The following is a 15,011-nucleotide window of genomic DNA, read 5'->3' as shown; positions in this document are numbered from 1 at the left end:
GAAGCTCAAAAAACCTAAAATATTTGAAGGTAGAACCATACCTAGATTTTTTTTTCTTTTGGCTGGAAAGAACCATAATTAGGCGCATGTCGTAGGCATGGCTGCATGGCCCTGAGCATGTAGTCCTTTCCCTTTCCCTCACATCATTGATATTCTTCACCCCTCGATGTGGGCCATGAATGGGGATTTTCTATTGCATGACATGACATGTAGTGTAGATCCAATGGTTGAGAATATCTTAAACTGTGTGTTTATACCTTAAGCTTTGTTTCTAAGGCCTCCCAATTCTTAGATCTGTATTACTTTATAGCGCACCGTTATGGAGGAACCCGATCGTGTGTACCATGGCCTGCCATGGAGGGCATCTATGTGTGCATGGAGTGGTTGTTATGTGCATTGACATGTTCATTGATTTGTTAATGTGATAGTTGTACTAAAATAAAGATCAGCCAATAATGATATGCATTTGGTTGTTTTTTATGGGAAATAAATAAATTTAATTATACTCCTCATTAATGTGAACTAATTCCATGATCCCCTCACTCGTGGCACGTGCTTTCTCCTCATATATATATATATATATATATATTCTTATTTATTAGGCAACAACAACCACAACAACAACAACAACAACAACCATAATCTTTTCCCAACTGAGTGAGGTAGATTAGATGGATCTGATATGAAAAGAGATATGTAGTAAAATAATCTAAATAAGGTCCATGCAAGAGTGATTGGCTAGGTATATACGGTGTCTGCTGCCTACCTGACGCATTATTCTTATTTGTTGGGCATGAGATGGAATTCCCACACTGTTTTTCTCTTGTTTTTGGAATAGGGATAAAGGGAACTCTAAAACACATCATTTAATTGCTTGGGATAAAGTTTGTTCTCCTAAAATGCAAGTGGCTTAGGGTTGCGTGACATTTAAAAAAAAAATTGTCTCGTGGAGGAATTTATAGTTAATGATTGCTGGAATATGGGATTGTTATCTTCATGTTTACCTCACATATATAGTGAGCAAGATTATTAAGTTACCAATCTTAACTGGTGAGGATCAGTGGTGGTTCTCCTTGTCTAAGGAGGGCCGATGGCATCTTTTTTTCACTTGTTACATCTCTAAAAGGGTGTGGGTTGTAGGACCCTTAGGATTAAGATTGCATCTCGTTTGACGGTTCACTCTTTCATATCTACTAAGTTTCAGTCTTCATCTTTCACCACTTCTTAGTTACAATGGATTTTATTGTTATTGTTATTACTATCTACTTTATATGATCTCACAGGAACTTGTTGCTAAGACTGCGCTTGGTAGTCATTTAGTTTCAGAAATAAAGTTTCATGTCAAAAACAGAATTTTCAGTTTCAGTTTCTGTGTCAAAATGTTGCTTTAAAACAAAAAAAAAAAAATTGATGTTTGATGAACTTGTTTCAACAATGATTACCATAGTTCCTCACCTTTTTTTTTTTTGGGTATTTGGAACGAAATTGAAATGAAGAAACAATGTTTCGTCATTCCATCATTTTACGTTTCTAGAATTTTTTATTTTTTTTCACTCCAAAAAAATCAAAAAGCATGAAGTTGACACTAAACACTTTATTCCTTTTTTTTTTTTTTTGGCTCCCATAGAACAGAAAAACGTCAGAAACATTGTTTTTCGGATGACTACCAAATGTAGCCTAAGTCTTACACTCTTAATCCCTTAATAATCATTAAGAATGTTAATCGTGGGATAGTTTATCAGAATTTGTTGTCTATTTCTTGGTCTAATGGATCTTTTTCCCCTATTCATGAGATGGTCAACTCTTTTCCCCAACTATCCTTACCACTAGCCACTTTAAGTTATCCTATTTCAATCTGTGCAAGGATTTCTAACCATATTTTAAATGATTCAGGATGAGCCTATGGAATTCTGTTTGGAGGCCATATTATTTTGATGGAGTTGGGATTTATGATATCAGGGTAGGTTTCAGAAGAGGCAGCCAAAGGCATCCTTTATGGGTTAAGGAAAGTGGGGTATTCCAGTTTGCTTATTCAAGAAATATAGACAGATTCCCAGATTTAAAAAAAAAATGTTGCTAGAACTTGTTGACGGTGCATGGCCGTGGAACTCTTTTGCTTCTTTTTACGAAATTTCAGGAGCTATTTTTGCTAAGTCTATGTGTTTATGTAAGTAATGACGTGAAATTGTCCAAATTGTTGAAGGACTGGCTACCAAGGATAGACAAAGGAGAGCAAATATTTTGATTCTTGGAAACTTTGTAAATAGATTTCCTGTATTGTATTTTCTTTATATATATATATATATATATAACTCTACCTACGCTTATATCTATTTATCATACTATCATACTACTATTAAAAAGTACGTATTCCCTGTCTTTGGTATACTTTTCAAAAAGACAAAAAAACCATTGTCATCTACCAATTTTTTTTTTCAAATGATCAAAAAACCCCCTCAAAATGAAAAATGAAAAAAAATCTCTCTCTTTCTCCATATTTAAATCTCTATACCGCATTTCTCAATTTAAGATACCCCATATCCACAAGGTATGTTTGCCAAACTAAACTTTATTTTTGTTTAAGTGGATCATTGGTTGTTGAAAGTCCAATAGAATTGGTAGTGTAGGCCATTCATTTTCGACAAGTATAAAAATTAAATTTTGTGCTTATGCAAAATCTGATTGTTTTTCAGCCAGTCTTTGGTTTTGTATTTATGTTGGTTTTGGTTTTGGTTCTATGATTTTATTTGTGAGATTGATATCATTCTCAGGACCTTCGTAGATGAAGGCGAGGTATATGTTTCTTATGTTTCATGTTCCCATCTCCTTTCTATTATGAGAATTGTATTGTTTAGTCTGTGAATTTTCTTTATTATATTATATATTCAAAATAATTAGGTTTAATGGTGTTTTCAAAAAATACAAACTTTGAAAAATCAGGTCACCAAGTTTTGCAGAACTTACTTAAAATGGATTGACCCAATAATCTTGTCTTGAGAAAATATTTAACTAGAAGACTACCACCACATGCATTTGCACGTGTATTTTTACTAGTTTATACAATGATACATATCTGGGACTAGAAGCAACCACTACAGAACATTGTTTCAAAATTGGAATCAGATCGGTCAAATTTGTTGGTTCGGATAGAAATCGCTATGATCGATTCTGATTTTGTATATTTTGATCCGGTTGATTTTAGGGTTTTTCTCGTTGATATCTTGGTCCTCAGATCTACGGGGTTGATTTTAGGGCTTCTAAGATTGATTCCAGCTGATATTAATAGATTCGATCCCCACCTCTGATTTTAATCACCTTGTTTGTGGGCCACTCTTTGTGTGCTGGTTAAGTTGCGCTGTTGCAATTAACAGGATACAGGTTTAAAACATGGAAATAACCTCTCCACGGAGCAAGGGTAAGGCTATGTACATTTACCTCTTTGAGATATCATACTACTATTAGACAGTACGTACTCCCTGTCTTTTGTATACTTTTTCAAAAAGACAAAAAAATCCATTGACATCTACCCAAAAAAAATTCAAATGACCAAAAAAACCCCTCAAATTGGAAGATGAAAAAAAAATTCTCTCTCTCTCTCTCTCTCTCTCTCTCTCTCTCTCTCCCCATATTTAAATCTCTATATCACATTTCTCAATTTCAGATACTCCACATCCACAAGGTATGTTTTCCAAACTAAACTTTATTTTTGTTTAAGTGGATCATTGGTTGTTGAAAGTCCAATTGAGTTGGTAGTGCAGGCCATTTATTTTCGACAAATATAAAAATTAAATTTTGTGCTTATGCAAAATCTGATTGTTCTTTAGTCAATCTTTGGTTTTGTATTTATGCTGGTTTTGGTTTTGGTTCTGTGATTTTATTTGTGAGATTGATGTCATTCTCAGGACCTTCATAGATGAAGACGAGGTATATGTTTCTTATGTTTCATGTTCCCATCTCCTTTCTATTATGGGAATTGTATTGTTTAGTCTGTGAATTTTCTCTATTATATTCAAAATAATTAGGTTTAATGTTGTTTTCAAAAAATACAAACTTTGAAAAATCAGGTCACCAAGTTTTGCAGAACTTACTTAAAATGGATTGACCCAATAATCTTATCTTGAGAAAATATTTAACTAGGAGACTACCACTACACGTGTATTTTTACTAGTAAGTATATATATATATTTGGTTTCCTTATGTTCTAGGTCATATTAGAACCCAAGCATAGATATGGATTAAATATGAATCTCTCAAAAAGGATTTTTTAAGGGAGGCAAAGACATTGGGGCAAAAGTGGGCCTGAGTGTTAGAGGAAGAGCTCTTGACTCATGTGTGGTAGTTTACCCAAATAGATTTTAAGTCATCAACAAAAGTTATATGGGAAATAGTTTCATTGCTCCTAGAATCTTGATTCCCTTAACCATATGATGCAGCGATGAAAAGATGAGATGATAAAACTTCAACACATGATAAATAAGTATGATGATAATGAGTCTCCTTGTGTCAAACCTCTTGAGGGACAAAAAGGAGTAAGAGGAGAACCATTAAGAAGAATAGACATTTGAGTTTTGGTGATCGAGAATAAAACATGATCACCATGTCTGAGAAAATTCAAACTTCAAGAGCATGGCTCGAAGAAATCCCCATTCTAACCTGTCATTTGCTTTGATGAGAATCAATTTAATTGATATATAACCATACTTCCCTCTTTTCTTCCTTGAAATAGTATGAAGAAGTTCATGAGAGATAAGAACATTATCCTATATATATATATATATGTCTTCCTTTGATAAACCTAAGTAAAGAGCCTTCTTTTGAGAAGTCACATCCCTAAGTCCAAGTTCCCATACATTTTTAGGGGAACAAGTTTTATGCTAGGCAACAACATGAATTTTTTAGAGCGGTCAAAATCCCCATTCGAAAAGCAAGGTAGATGGAGACTAAACCACGACAAATTTTCCTAGGGAAAGAAAAAGCATGACATAAGATTAGAGGGGATGAAAGATAAAACAATTGGATTAGAACAGTTTGACCAGAATACACGAGTAATTAGCCTTCCAGTTGGCAAGCCGTTTATCGACTCATTTAACAATGTTATTAAAAGCAGCCACCTTGGATCGAAAGAAGAAGAGATTGGTACCCAAATAGGCGGAATCCTTACCCATCTCCTTAATGCCAGTAAGAGAATAGAGATACCGCCGATCAGAGAATGGAACATTCTTACTGAAGAATAGGCCACTCTTCTCAAAATTAACACATTATCTAGAAAGGCCAGAAAATAAATTAATAACAACCTTGATGGTTAACAGATCTTTGGGAGTGTCACAATAGAAAATGAAAGTATCATCCGTGAAAAGTAGATGAGATACGTCTGTTGCGTGACATGCCACCTTAATACTGCGAAACATATCAATCTCTTGGTAGGCAAGAAGAAGGTGAGAGAAAACCTCCATAGTAGAAATAAAAAGGAAAGGATTAAAGAGATATCCTTGATGGATACCCTTGAAGGTTCGAAGCATTCAAAAGAAATGCCTTCCAGTTTAATGCAGAAGGAAGAAGAAGCAATAATATGACTAATCAAATCACACCATTTAATCATTTATCCCAAATTAAAAAATAACACACGGAAAACCCCATTCTGTTCTATTACATGCTTTGGCCATATCCAATTTAATGAAGACAAAGCCCATTTTTTTACCTCTTGTATAGCTGAGGAAGTGGAAAATCTCATTGGTAATAATAATATTATCGAAAATCTACCTACCAAGTATGAAGGTAGATTGGAAAGGGGAAATAAAGGAGGTGAGCACGAATTTCAACATATTGGTTAAGATTTCAGACACAATTTTGTAGGAGACATTGCATAAACTAATTGGTCTAAACTCATCCACCCTCAAGGCATTATCCTACATATGTATCATATAAATAAAAGTATAGTTAAACTGAATGGAAGAAAATTGTCACGAAAGAAAGAAAGAACAAATTAAATCGAATCCCATCAAATCCAAAATATATTGGGACAAAAAAAAAAAAAAAAAAGCTTGGAATCCATCAAATCTAGGGCCTTGTACGGTCTAATAGAGAAAACAACCTTCCAAATCTTTTCTAGAGACAAAGTTCAGCAAAGAAGCTCCAAATTTTTAGAAGAATGCACTGCTGCACAGGGTAGAATAAATGCTTTACTAAAGAAGGGTCAAGAGGGTTGAAGGTAGTATAGGATTTAGATGCAAGGTAAAGTGATATAATAACCCAATATGGAATGATTTAGACTTAGTGATGTAATCACATAGGTAATGATTACAGAAGTACTTACTTTCCTTTCCTTTCCTATAGGTTCCCTTGCAATCAAACGAAGTCTAAATAAAATAAAGAGAGAAGGTTTCACACGACGCCATAGATTTAGTTCTCGGCAATCATAACCTATGTGATTATATCTATTCGATAAGATATCTATCTGAATTGGCTGGAACTAATCAATTTTAACCTTACTTTTCATAAGAAATAAGTTTTTTCAATTTTACTCTTGATCCAATACTGATACTTGATCCAAGATCAATCAAGAATAAGTCGGCCAATACTAATACAATTTGGCTGATACCACTGATCAAATATCGATACCTCATTCCTTAATGATGCTCAAATTATTCGGGCATATGAAAACCCCTCATTACGAATTGTAATTAAAATTTTTTGGAGGAGATAAGAGTGTGAGATGTCCCTCACTTTTTATGAGAGAATGTGGGAATTGATCCGAACACAGATGACATGCTGATCTTTTATTCATGAAATAATTTAGTGAATATTAAATGGAAAAGAAATTTCTATCCAGGAATATGACTCCTATATTAGCATGGGTGCAAAGGAAGCATATGAGGAAACATCAATAGTGGTGGATCATTTTATTTTTCATAAGAGACGACCCAATCATTTCACAGCAACCTGGACGCATGTGGGCAGGCTCCTTTTCCCCATAATTACTAAATAGCATCCCTCAAACTACAAGGCCACACTTTTCACCTCCTGTTTTGTGGAATTGAAAAACAATGTCCAATTACGTTTCGTGCTTGAGTAGTAATCGACATTACTAAACACCTCAGATCATCCATCAACTTCAAGAGACACCAAGGCATCTCACCTGTTGTCCAGATCAAATATGAAAAATTACCTTTGTGGTGTTATTTTTTTGGCTTAATAGGTTGTTACACTCTGGCCCTAATCCGGTCTAATTTGAAAATTTGTTGTGATATGCCTCGGATCAGAGATCGGAAGCACAACCGGGTTTTGGCTAGTGGTTGTGCATTGCCGAAGGGGTAGGGATGACCCCACATGTTCGTGCATCGCATGCCTATCTAACTAAAGGGGATTCATACTTTCTGATCCCAGACGGTAAGTGACCCGACTCCCCGCACTTGATTTACGGCACACATCAACATTGCTGAATAGCCTTGAGCATGTCCGAGGGCAATCACCCGTGTGAGACCAGCCATGGGACAACAAGCTATCAAGACAGCAATCTGTCTTGACCATCGGAAACAAGCCACCGGAAGCAGTCTGGGCCTGGATCCGATGCCTATTTTTGATGGGTTGACAGGCTATTGTCGGGGTTTCGATGCCCCGTGGTTCCCGTCACTCGCATCGTAAATGACTTCGGATGATCCCAAATCATCCTCCACACCTTCCTCATGATGTGAGTACTTTATGACTTAAATGTGTGGGTATTCGTGCCCCGAAATCCATTTTAACCCAATTGGTCCAAAAGGGGTCCAACCCAAATAGACCCTCAGGTCCACTTAAGTTATAAGTTGGGAAATGAAGATTCATTTCCTCATTTCCCTTGTGATCAACATAGGAGAGGAGAGAAAGAGGAGAGGAAAGAAGGAGGGTGGAAGCCTACCCTGGTACGGCTGTGGCCTTGTTACTGGAATCATTGCCGGAGGTAAGTACAACCTCCCATACCACTCTCTCTCTTCATTTCAACCTAGATAAAGCTAGGTATGGATGGAATTTTGGTGTACAAACCATGTTGAGGTTGTAGGATGCGTGTTCTACCCTCTCGGTGTTGTTGCCGAGCTCAAACCAAGCCCGGTGAGCTCTGGCAACATGTATTACCAAAAGACTAACTAGGGTTTCAATCGTTCGATCGACGTATCTCCCAAATGGTTTGATGGAATTGAAATTTTCTTAGCTTAGAATGATGCTAGGAATATCCCCTACAAACTCCATGGAACAAATCCCAGTGATCGAGTCCAAGCCGGAAAGCCCCAATTTGAGTTGGACCTTTCTGTACTACCATCAAAATTATGGCATAGGAAACACTGTAGCTATTTCTAGTGGGCTGTTTCCGGTGGACATATGAGCCTTATGTGCTCTCTATCACCTCCATCGGAAACAGGATTGATTATTCCGATGGAAATGCCTTGTTTTCGATGGGTGTTTCTGGTGACAGTACTATCACTTAGGAATAGTGTCTGTACTCTTTGGGGGTGACCTGTGTGGGTCCCTCCTGATATTTCTAATGCGCATTGATGTACGGTTCCCTTGTGTCTAGGACAGTGACGCGCACATGCCTCAAAGCTAGAATTGAATTGATCGATCGGTGGTCGTACTTCAACCTGAACACATCTAATCGTAAACCAGGTGAGGGATGGACTATATTTATTTTTGGAATGTTTACCATTATTAAATTGCTCACATGCTTAGAATTATATGTTTAATTGTAATTGCTCAATTGCGAGGATATGTTACATTGTCATTTATGATTATGATATGAATTGTATGGAGATGTTTGATGGGATCCAGTGTGACCGAGGTGGTATCGGTACCTTGATCACCGTGTGTTTGGTTGTGTGTGTGAGACAAAATCCGACGTGGCCAAGGTGGTATCAATGTCGTGATTGTCGTATGTATGTTGCATTCATGCATTGATTATGTGCATTAGAGTTAGTTGTAGTCACGGATTACATTTTATGTCCAAGGTCTCGCTGGTATCGTGTACCCCGGGGCTGCATTTGGAAATAGATGTGCTTCGTGATCGATGATTGGTACCGGTGTTGCGTAGTCCATACTTAACTGTGATATATATGCTAGATTAGGTAAACGGTCTCGGGTTTCGCTTTGTGACCAAGGTCTCACTGGTATCGTGTGTCTGGGACTATATTTGGAGATGGATTACACCTAGTAGCCGAGATCTTACCGATGTCATGTAATTCATACTAACTGTATCACTATGAAGGCATGTAGCATATATATGGTTAGGCATCATTCCTTATGCTATGAACCCTTGCCAACAGGGGTTGAGGTGTCGGATAACCCATTATGGTATATTCGATGTGCCTTTCTAGAATGCCACACCCACATTATGATATGATTGTAGCTGAAGGAGGGAACCTGTCTAGCATGGCTGATAATGTACCGGTGTCGTGACTGCCAAGAGGGGGTTATCAGGGTTTGCTGGGTGACCCATGGACGCATACAGGGACCGAAAGACTTCTATTCATGGTTAGGATTTGTATCATTGAGTAGTCGATGGCGGTTTCGAGACGAAGGATATAGCCTAATGTGTCATAGTAGCATTTATCAGGCTTAGTTTGTATTGTTAGGTGAATAATAAATAAATGAACTGCATCACGAGCATCATAGACTATTTGTTTAATTTTTGCTATCATGCATCATGAATTATTATTACTGTTGTCTTGCTTGGATGTGCTTGACCCCACCCCTCACTGAGTGAGTTGGAAAGCTCACCCCATGAGTACACACTTTTTAGATATGGCGTAGGTACGGTAGTGCCTATGGCTAGTGACTCCTTTTCCTCCAGACCTGAGTATGGAGTGAGCAACTGGTGGATGCCAGAAGCGGAGGAGCATGGCCAGGATAGTGCTTATGACTTTTGTGTATTTGCGGCACCATGAGTTGTTCGGCATATTTTTTATTATGTTAATATAAGTCTATGAATATTATATTTTAAACTTGATATATGTAAGTCTTGAAGGATTGTAAATAGAATAACTTAGTTATTGCTATTATATTATCATTAAACTTTTCCCCACTTTATGTATAATTCCGCTACTATACTCTACTTTCGCTGCTTATATTGGTTTGTGATGGGAGATTGTAAAAATTTTAAGGTACTGCTATTAGAGATCCTAGTAGGTTTGTAAGACAAGTACATGTCTTACTCACACCGCCAGTATTCCTAATGGTAAGTTGGGTCTATTGGAATTGGGGTGTGACATAGGTCATGACGAAAAAAGATGCACGATGATGTTTGAAGACTTCTCTCGCCATAGAAGCTAGCACGGGTGCTCTCACAGTTTCAAGTGCCAGAGTCTTCTAAATGCAAGATGCAATGGCAATATTAGAGGCACTCCACTGGATGACAAACTTATTCGTAGTGCCTTGGTTTATCTAAATGAACCTAGCAGCTGATGTTTTGTCTCAACAGAATCCAAGCATGGAAATGTCAATATTGAAGGAAGGTAATAGAGGTACTGGAACTACAAACAAAATTAGGCTACCCCATCCGGCGACGGTGACCCCACACATGTGCCCTTCCCAGGCATGGCCCGCTGCTCACTCCTTACAAGCACCTGATGAAAGGACGATGGTGGTTTATTGTCACATGATGGTAGGGGTTACAAATATCAGGCCACAGGGTACTATTCATGTGCATGCCTCCTCCCCAATTCCCACGTCTCCACGAGCTGACCGTTATGAGCATCAAGATGCTCCATTCCCTCCACCCCACATCTATCCCACTTCTCCCTTTGAACCATTCATTGGCCAATCATTTGGAAAACACTTCCCACTCCCCAACACTATTCATGAATATCTGATCAAATGCCTGGATCACTCTGAGGCGGTGCTATCGCTTCCAAATCACATGACAGAGTTCTTTTTATCCCCACAACCTGATTCTCAAAATCATGGATCCCACTTATCATCCGTCACACAAGCCAACGTTTGAACCAAAATAACCTTGGTAATGACTCAAACCACACCAAACTTCTAATTCAGGCCCACCACTCACAAAACCATAACCATAACTACTCCATAAACCAAACCCAGGCCCATGACCTTCGTACAATCCAATCCCAAGCCCACAACCACTCCATAACCAAACTCTAGGATAACTCAACAACCCAAGACCACCCATCACCAACACACCACCAATCCACCACTCTAAGAACACTTGCGCCAACCTAAGCTAACCATCAGCTTCCACAATAACCCATTCCTTCTAGCCTTTACACCATGGATTTGACTCCCTATCCACATCCTCACCACTCAAGCCAACATAGGAAGTTCTCTTACCAAACTAAGGCTTGCCATAGGAATTCCCCTTACCGACATGGGAAGAAACTGGTTGAGGAATAGACAGGGAATGATCAAGAACAAATTGTTGAGCTTTGCTCTAATGTGGACATCAGTTCGAAGCATTTTTTAATGCTTGGACCCATGGAGACTGGGGTTTATCAGTCCCATGGGAAGCCATGAGGCTGATCAGTTGGAATTGCCAAGGGTTGGGGAGCCCTCGGCCAATTCGATCTTTACGAAATCTCTCCAAGGCAAAATCTCCTGATGTTATGTTCCTTATAGAAACCAAAAGTCAATAAATTAGAATGGAAAATCTGAGAAGAAAAATGAAGTTTGATGGGTGCTACTCAGTAAATGCAAATGGTATTGCTGGTGGTCTTGCTATTATGTGATTACATCATGTTCAAATTACTGTAAAATTTGCAGATGCTCGGATTATTGATGTTGAAGTTAAATCTGATCAGGGTGATAAGTTTTATTTAATGTGTGTATGGGGTCCTTGTTGGAAATCTTCATCAAAGGGTGTGGGATCATATTATATCTTTCGGAGCAGCTCGTCATGCCCCCTTAGATGTATATGGGAGACTTTAACTCCTTTTTGGGATGGCACGAAAAATCTAGAGGCAACCACCATGGTACTCGTGACATTGATCACTTCAAAGACATGCTTGATCATTGTAGTTTATTGGATTTGGGCTCCAACAACCCTACTTATAAATGGAACAATAGATGGAGTGGTAATGCAAACATTAAAATCAAATTGGATCGTGCCGTGCCCAACACGAAATGGAGGACTTTGTTCGATAATGTTGCTATCTTCATTATACCCACGATTGGATCAGACCACAACCCTCTCCTTGTAGATACGGTGGGTGGTTCCCTTTTGCTTCGAAGCCATGTGGCTTCGCCATAAAGGATGCAAAACTGTTATCAATCAAGCATGGTCGGCTTCTGTGTATGGATTAGATCCCCCTCCTTCTCACTCAAAAGTCCAAAAGATGTGAGGAAGCTTTAAAAAAAATGGAATAAAGATGTCTTCGACCATGTTCAACAGAAAATCAAGGCTCTAAAGATTCAATTAGAACATCACCAAAGCCAACCTTCATATTCTCATTCTTAAGAAGAGGAGAATAGTATTGTTAAACTTCTAGAGGAAGAGCTTGCAAAGGAAGAGATTTTATTGTACCAAAAGTTAAGGATTGACTGGATTCAAAGTGGCGATAAGAACTCGGCTTTTTTCCATGCATCGACCGTTCAACGTCGACAACACAACAGAATTCTCAAGCTTAAATCAGCCACAAGGGAATGGACTCAATCAGAATATGATGTTGTTACTGAGCTAATCACTCATTTTAGTGATGCCGTTTCTACTCAAGCTATTGATTTGAATTACATGCAGCAGGCCCTCTTAACAGTTCAGCCAATCGTTTCAAATGAATTTAATGATATGATTTCTGTAATCCCGACTATGGAAGAAGTATTGGTAGCGGTTGCTAGCATGGGACCTCTCAAATCTCTGGGACCAGATGGCTTTCCTCCCATTTTTTACCAAAACTTTTGGGACATCACCAAAGAGGACTTGCACCATTTTGTTTTGGATTTCTTTGCTATAAGTATTATGCCCATGGAGCTCAACAAGATTTTTATATGCCTCATTCTAAAGAAACCAAATCCTGAGTTGGTTGAGCACTTATACCTGATCAGCTTATGTGGGGTGGCCGTTAAAGTTATCTCTAAGATCCTCGCTGATAGACTCAAAAGCGACTTACAAGGTATTATCTCTCCATTTTAGTCTAACTTTGTCCCAGACCACCTTATTTCTGATAATATTTTTATAGCCTATGAACTGTTTCACTATATTAAGCATTAGAAAAAAGGTAGGAAAAAATTTTTGGGCCTTCAGTTAGACATGAAAAAGGCATATGATATGCTTAAGTGGCCTTTCATCAAAGGCACCCTCTTAAGATTGGGGTTTTGTATCCAATGGGTTAACCTTGTTATGGAATGCATATCATCTGTTACATACTCTGTGCTTGTTAATGGGGCTGAGAGGGGTTCCTTTGCTCCATCTAGGGGAATTAGGCAAGGTGACCCCCTCTCCCCTTTTATCTTCATTCTCTATTCTCAGGTCCTCAGTTCAATTATTGGAGCAACAGAACAAGCGAATCTCATAAAAGGCATCAAGGTCCGAAATTGGGTTCCTCCAATTTCCTATCTTGTCTTTGCCGATGATTGCCTCTTGTTTTCAGAAGTCAAGCTTCAGGACATCAACCATCTAAAGGCTTGCCTCGAAATGTATTGCAAAGCTAGCGGTCAAGAGATCAATCTCCAAAAGTCTTGCATGACCTTTAGTCCCAACACCCCACCTTAATTCAAAAAATGGTTTTCTCATATTTTCAAGATTCCAAATGGGGAGGGGCCTACCAAGTATTTGGGACTTCTGTCTGAAATTGGGGTTTCAAAGAAGGATATTTTCAAAGAGACACGCAACAAAACTTGCAAGAGAGTGCAAGAGTGGAAAAAAAATTACTATCTCAGACTGGCTATGAAGCCTTGATCAAATCAGTTGCCTCCACAATGTCGAGCTACGTGACATCTTATTTTATGTTCCAACTTCTCACCACAATACTATTCGATCGGCAATTTCCAACTTTTATTGGGGTAAAAAAGAAGAGGAGAAGAAGGTGCATTGGGTCTCTTAGACCCATCTTTGCCACTCCAAAGAAAAAGGGGGCTTGGGATTTCGGGACCCAATACTCCATAACAGGGCCTTACTTGCTAAAGTGGCATGGAGATTGTGGGAAAACAAGGACTCGCTATGGACCAAGTTCATCAAATCAATATCTTACCCAAACAAGGACTTTATGGAAGCACCCACTGGCAATAAGCCCTCATGGGCTTGGAGAAGCATACTTGAAGGAAGAAAGGTAATAGATAAAGGCTTACTGTGGCAAATCAGGAACGGCAACGAGATTGATATTTGGGGAAGCAATTGGATCCCAACTCATCCAAATTTCAGAATTCAAGATTCTAAACCAATTGATTGTGTTGTATCCACGGTGGCCGATCTAATTGATCATGAGAACCAATCCTGGAAGTATGATCTCGTGCTGGGATTTTTTTTGTTAAAACTGCTTATGACCCCTTATCCAATCTAAGAGACCACCAAGCAACTTCTCAAGCCTCCTCTTCGCGCAGACATGATTGGGAGTATATCCCAACAGATGTATGGAAACAAATATGGAATTGCAAGTCCTTGCTTAAGATCAAGTCCTTTCTTTGGCGTGTTTGTGCCCAAGCTTTGGCATCGGGTGAGAATCTTTTGAAGCATAAACTTCCAATTGATCCAAACTGTAGAAGATGTGATGTTACAACTGAATTGTGTGATCACTTATAATTAGACTGCCCCTTCGCTAGGGCCATGTGGTTTGGAAGTAATCTCTCCTTCATTGCCCCAACCAATGACTATCCTCGGCTATCCTTACTTCTGCATTCTTGAAACCGTATCAACTTTCCAAACAAAAAGTCAAGCATTGAGGTTTTAAGTTTACTATCTTTCATATGTTGGCAGCTATTGAATGTTAGGAATGATCACATTTTCAACCGTAGAACCTGGACACCTATTGAGGTTATTTCTTGTGCACAATCAACTTGGCATGAATTCATGGTAGCTAGTAATAAGGAGCTTCCTCAGG

Source organism: Macadamia integrifolia, chromosome 8, assembly GCF_013358625.1.
Source record: "Macadamia integrifolia cultivar HAES 741 chromosome 8, SCU_Mint_v3, whole genome shotgun sequence".
Classification (NCBI taxonomy): Eukaryota; Viridiplantae; Streptophyta; class Magnoliopsida; order Proteales; family Proteaceae; genus Macadamia; species Macadamia integrifolia.
Note: the sequence above shows the minus strand (reverse complement) of the source record.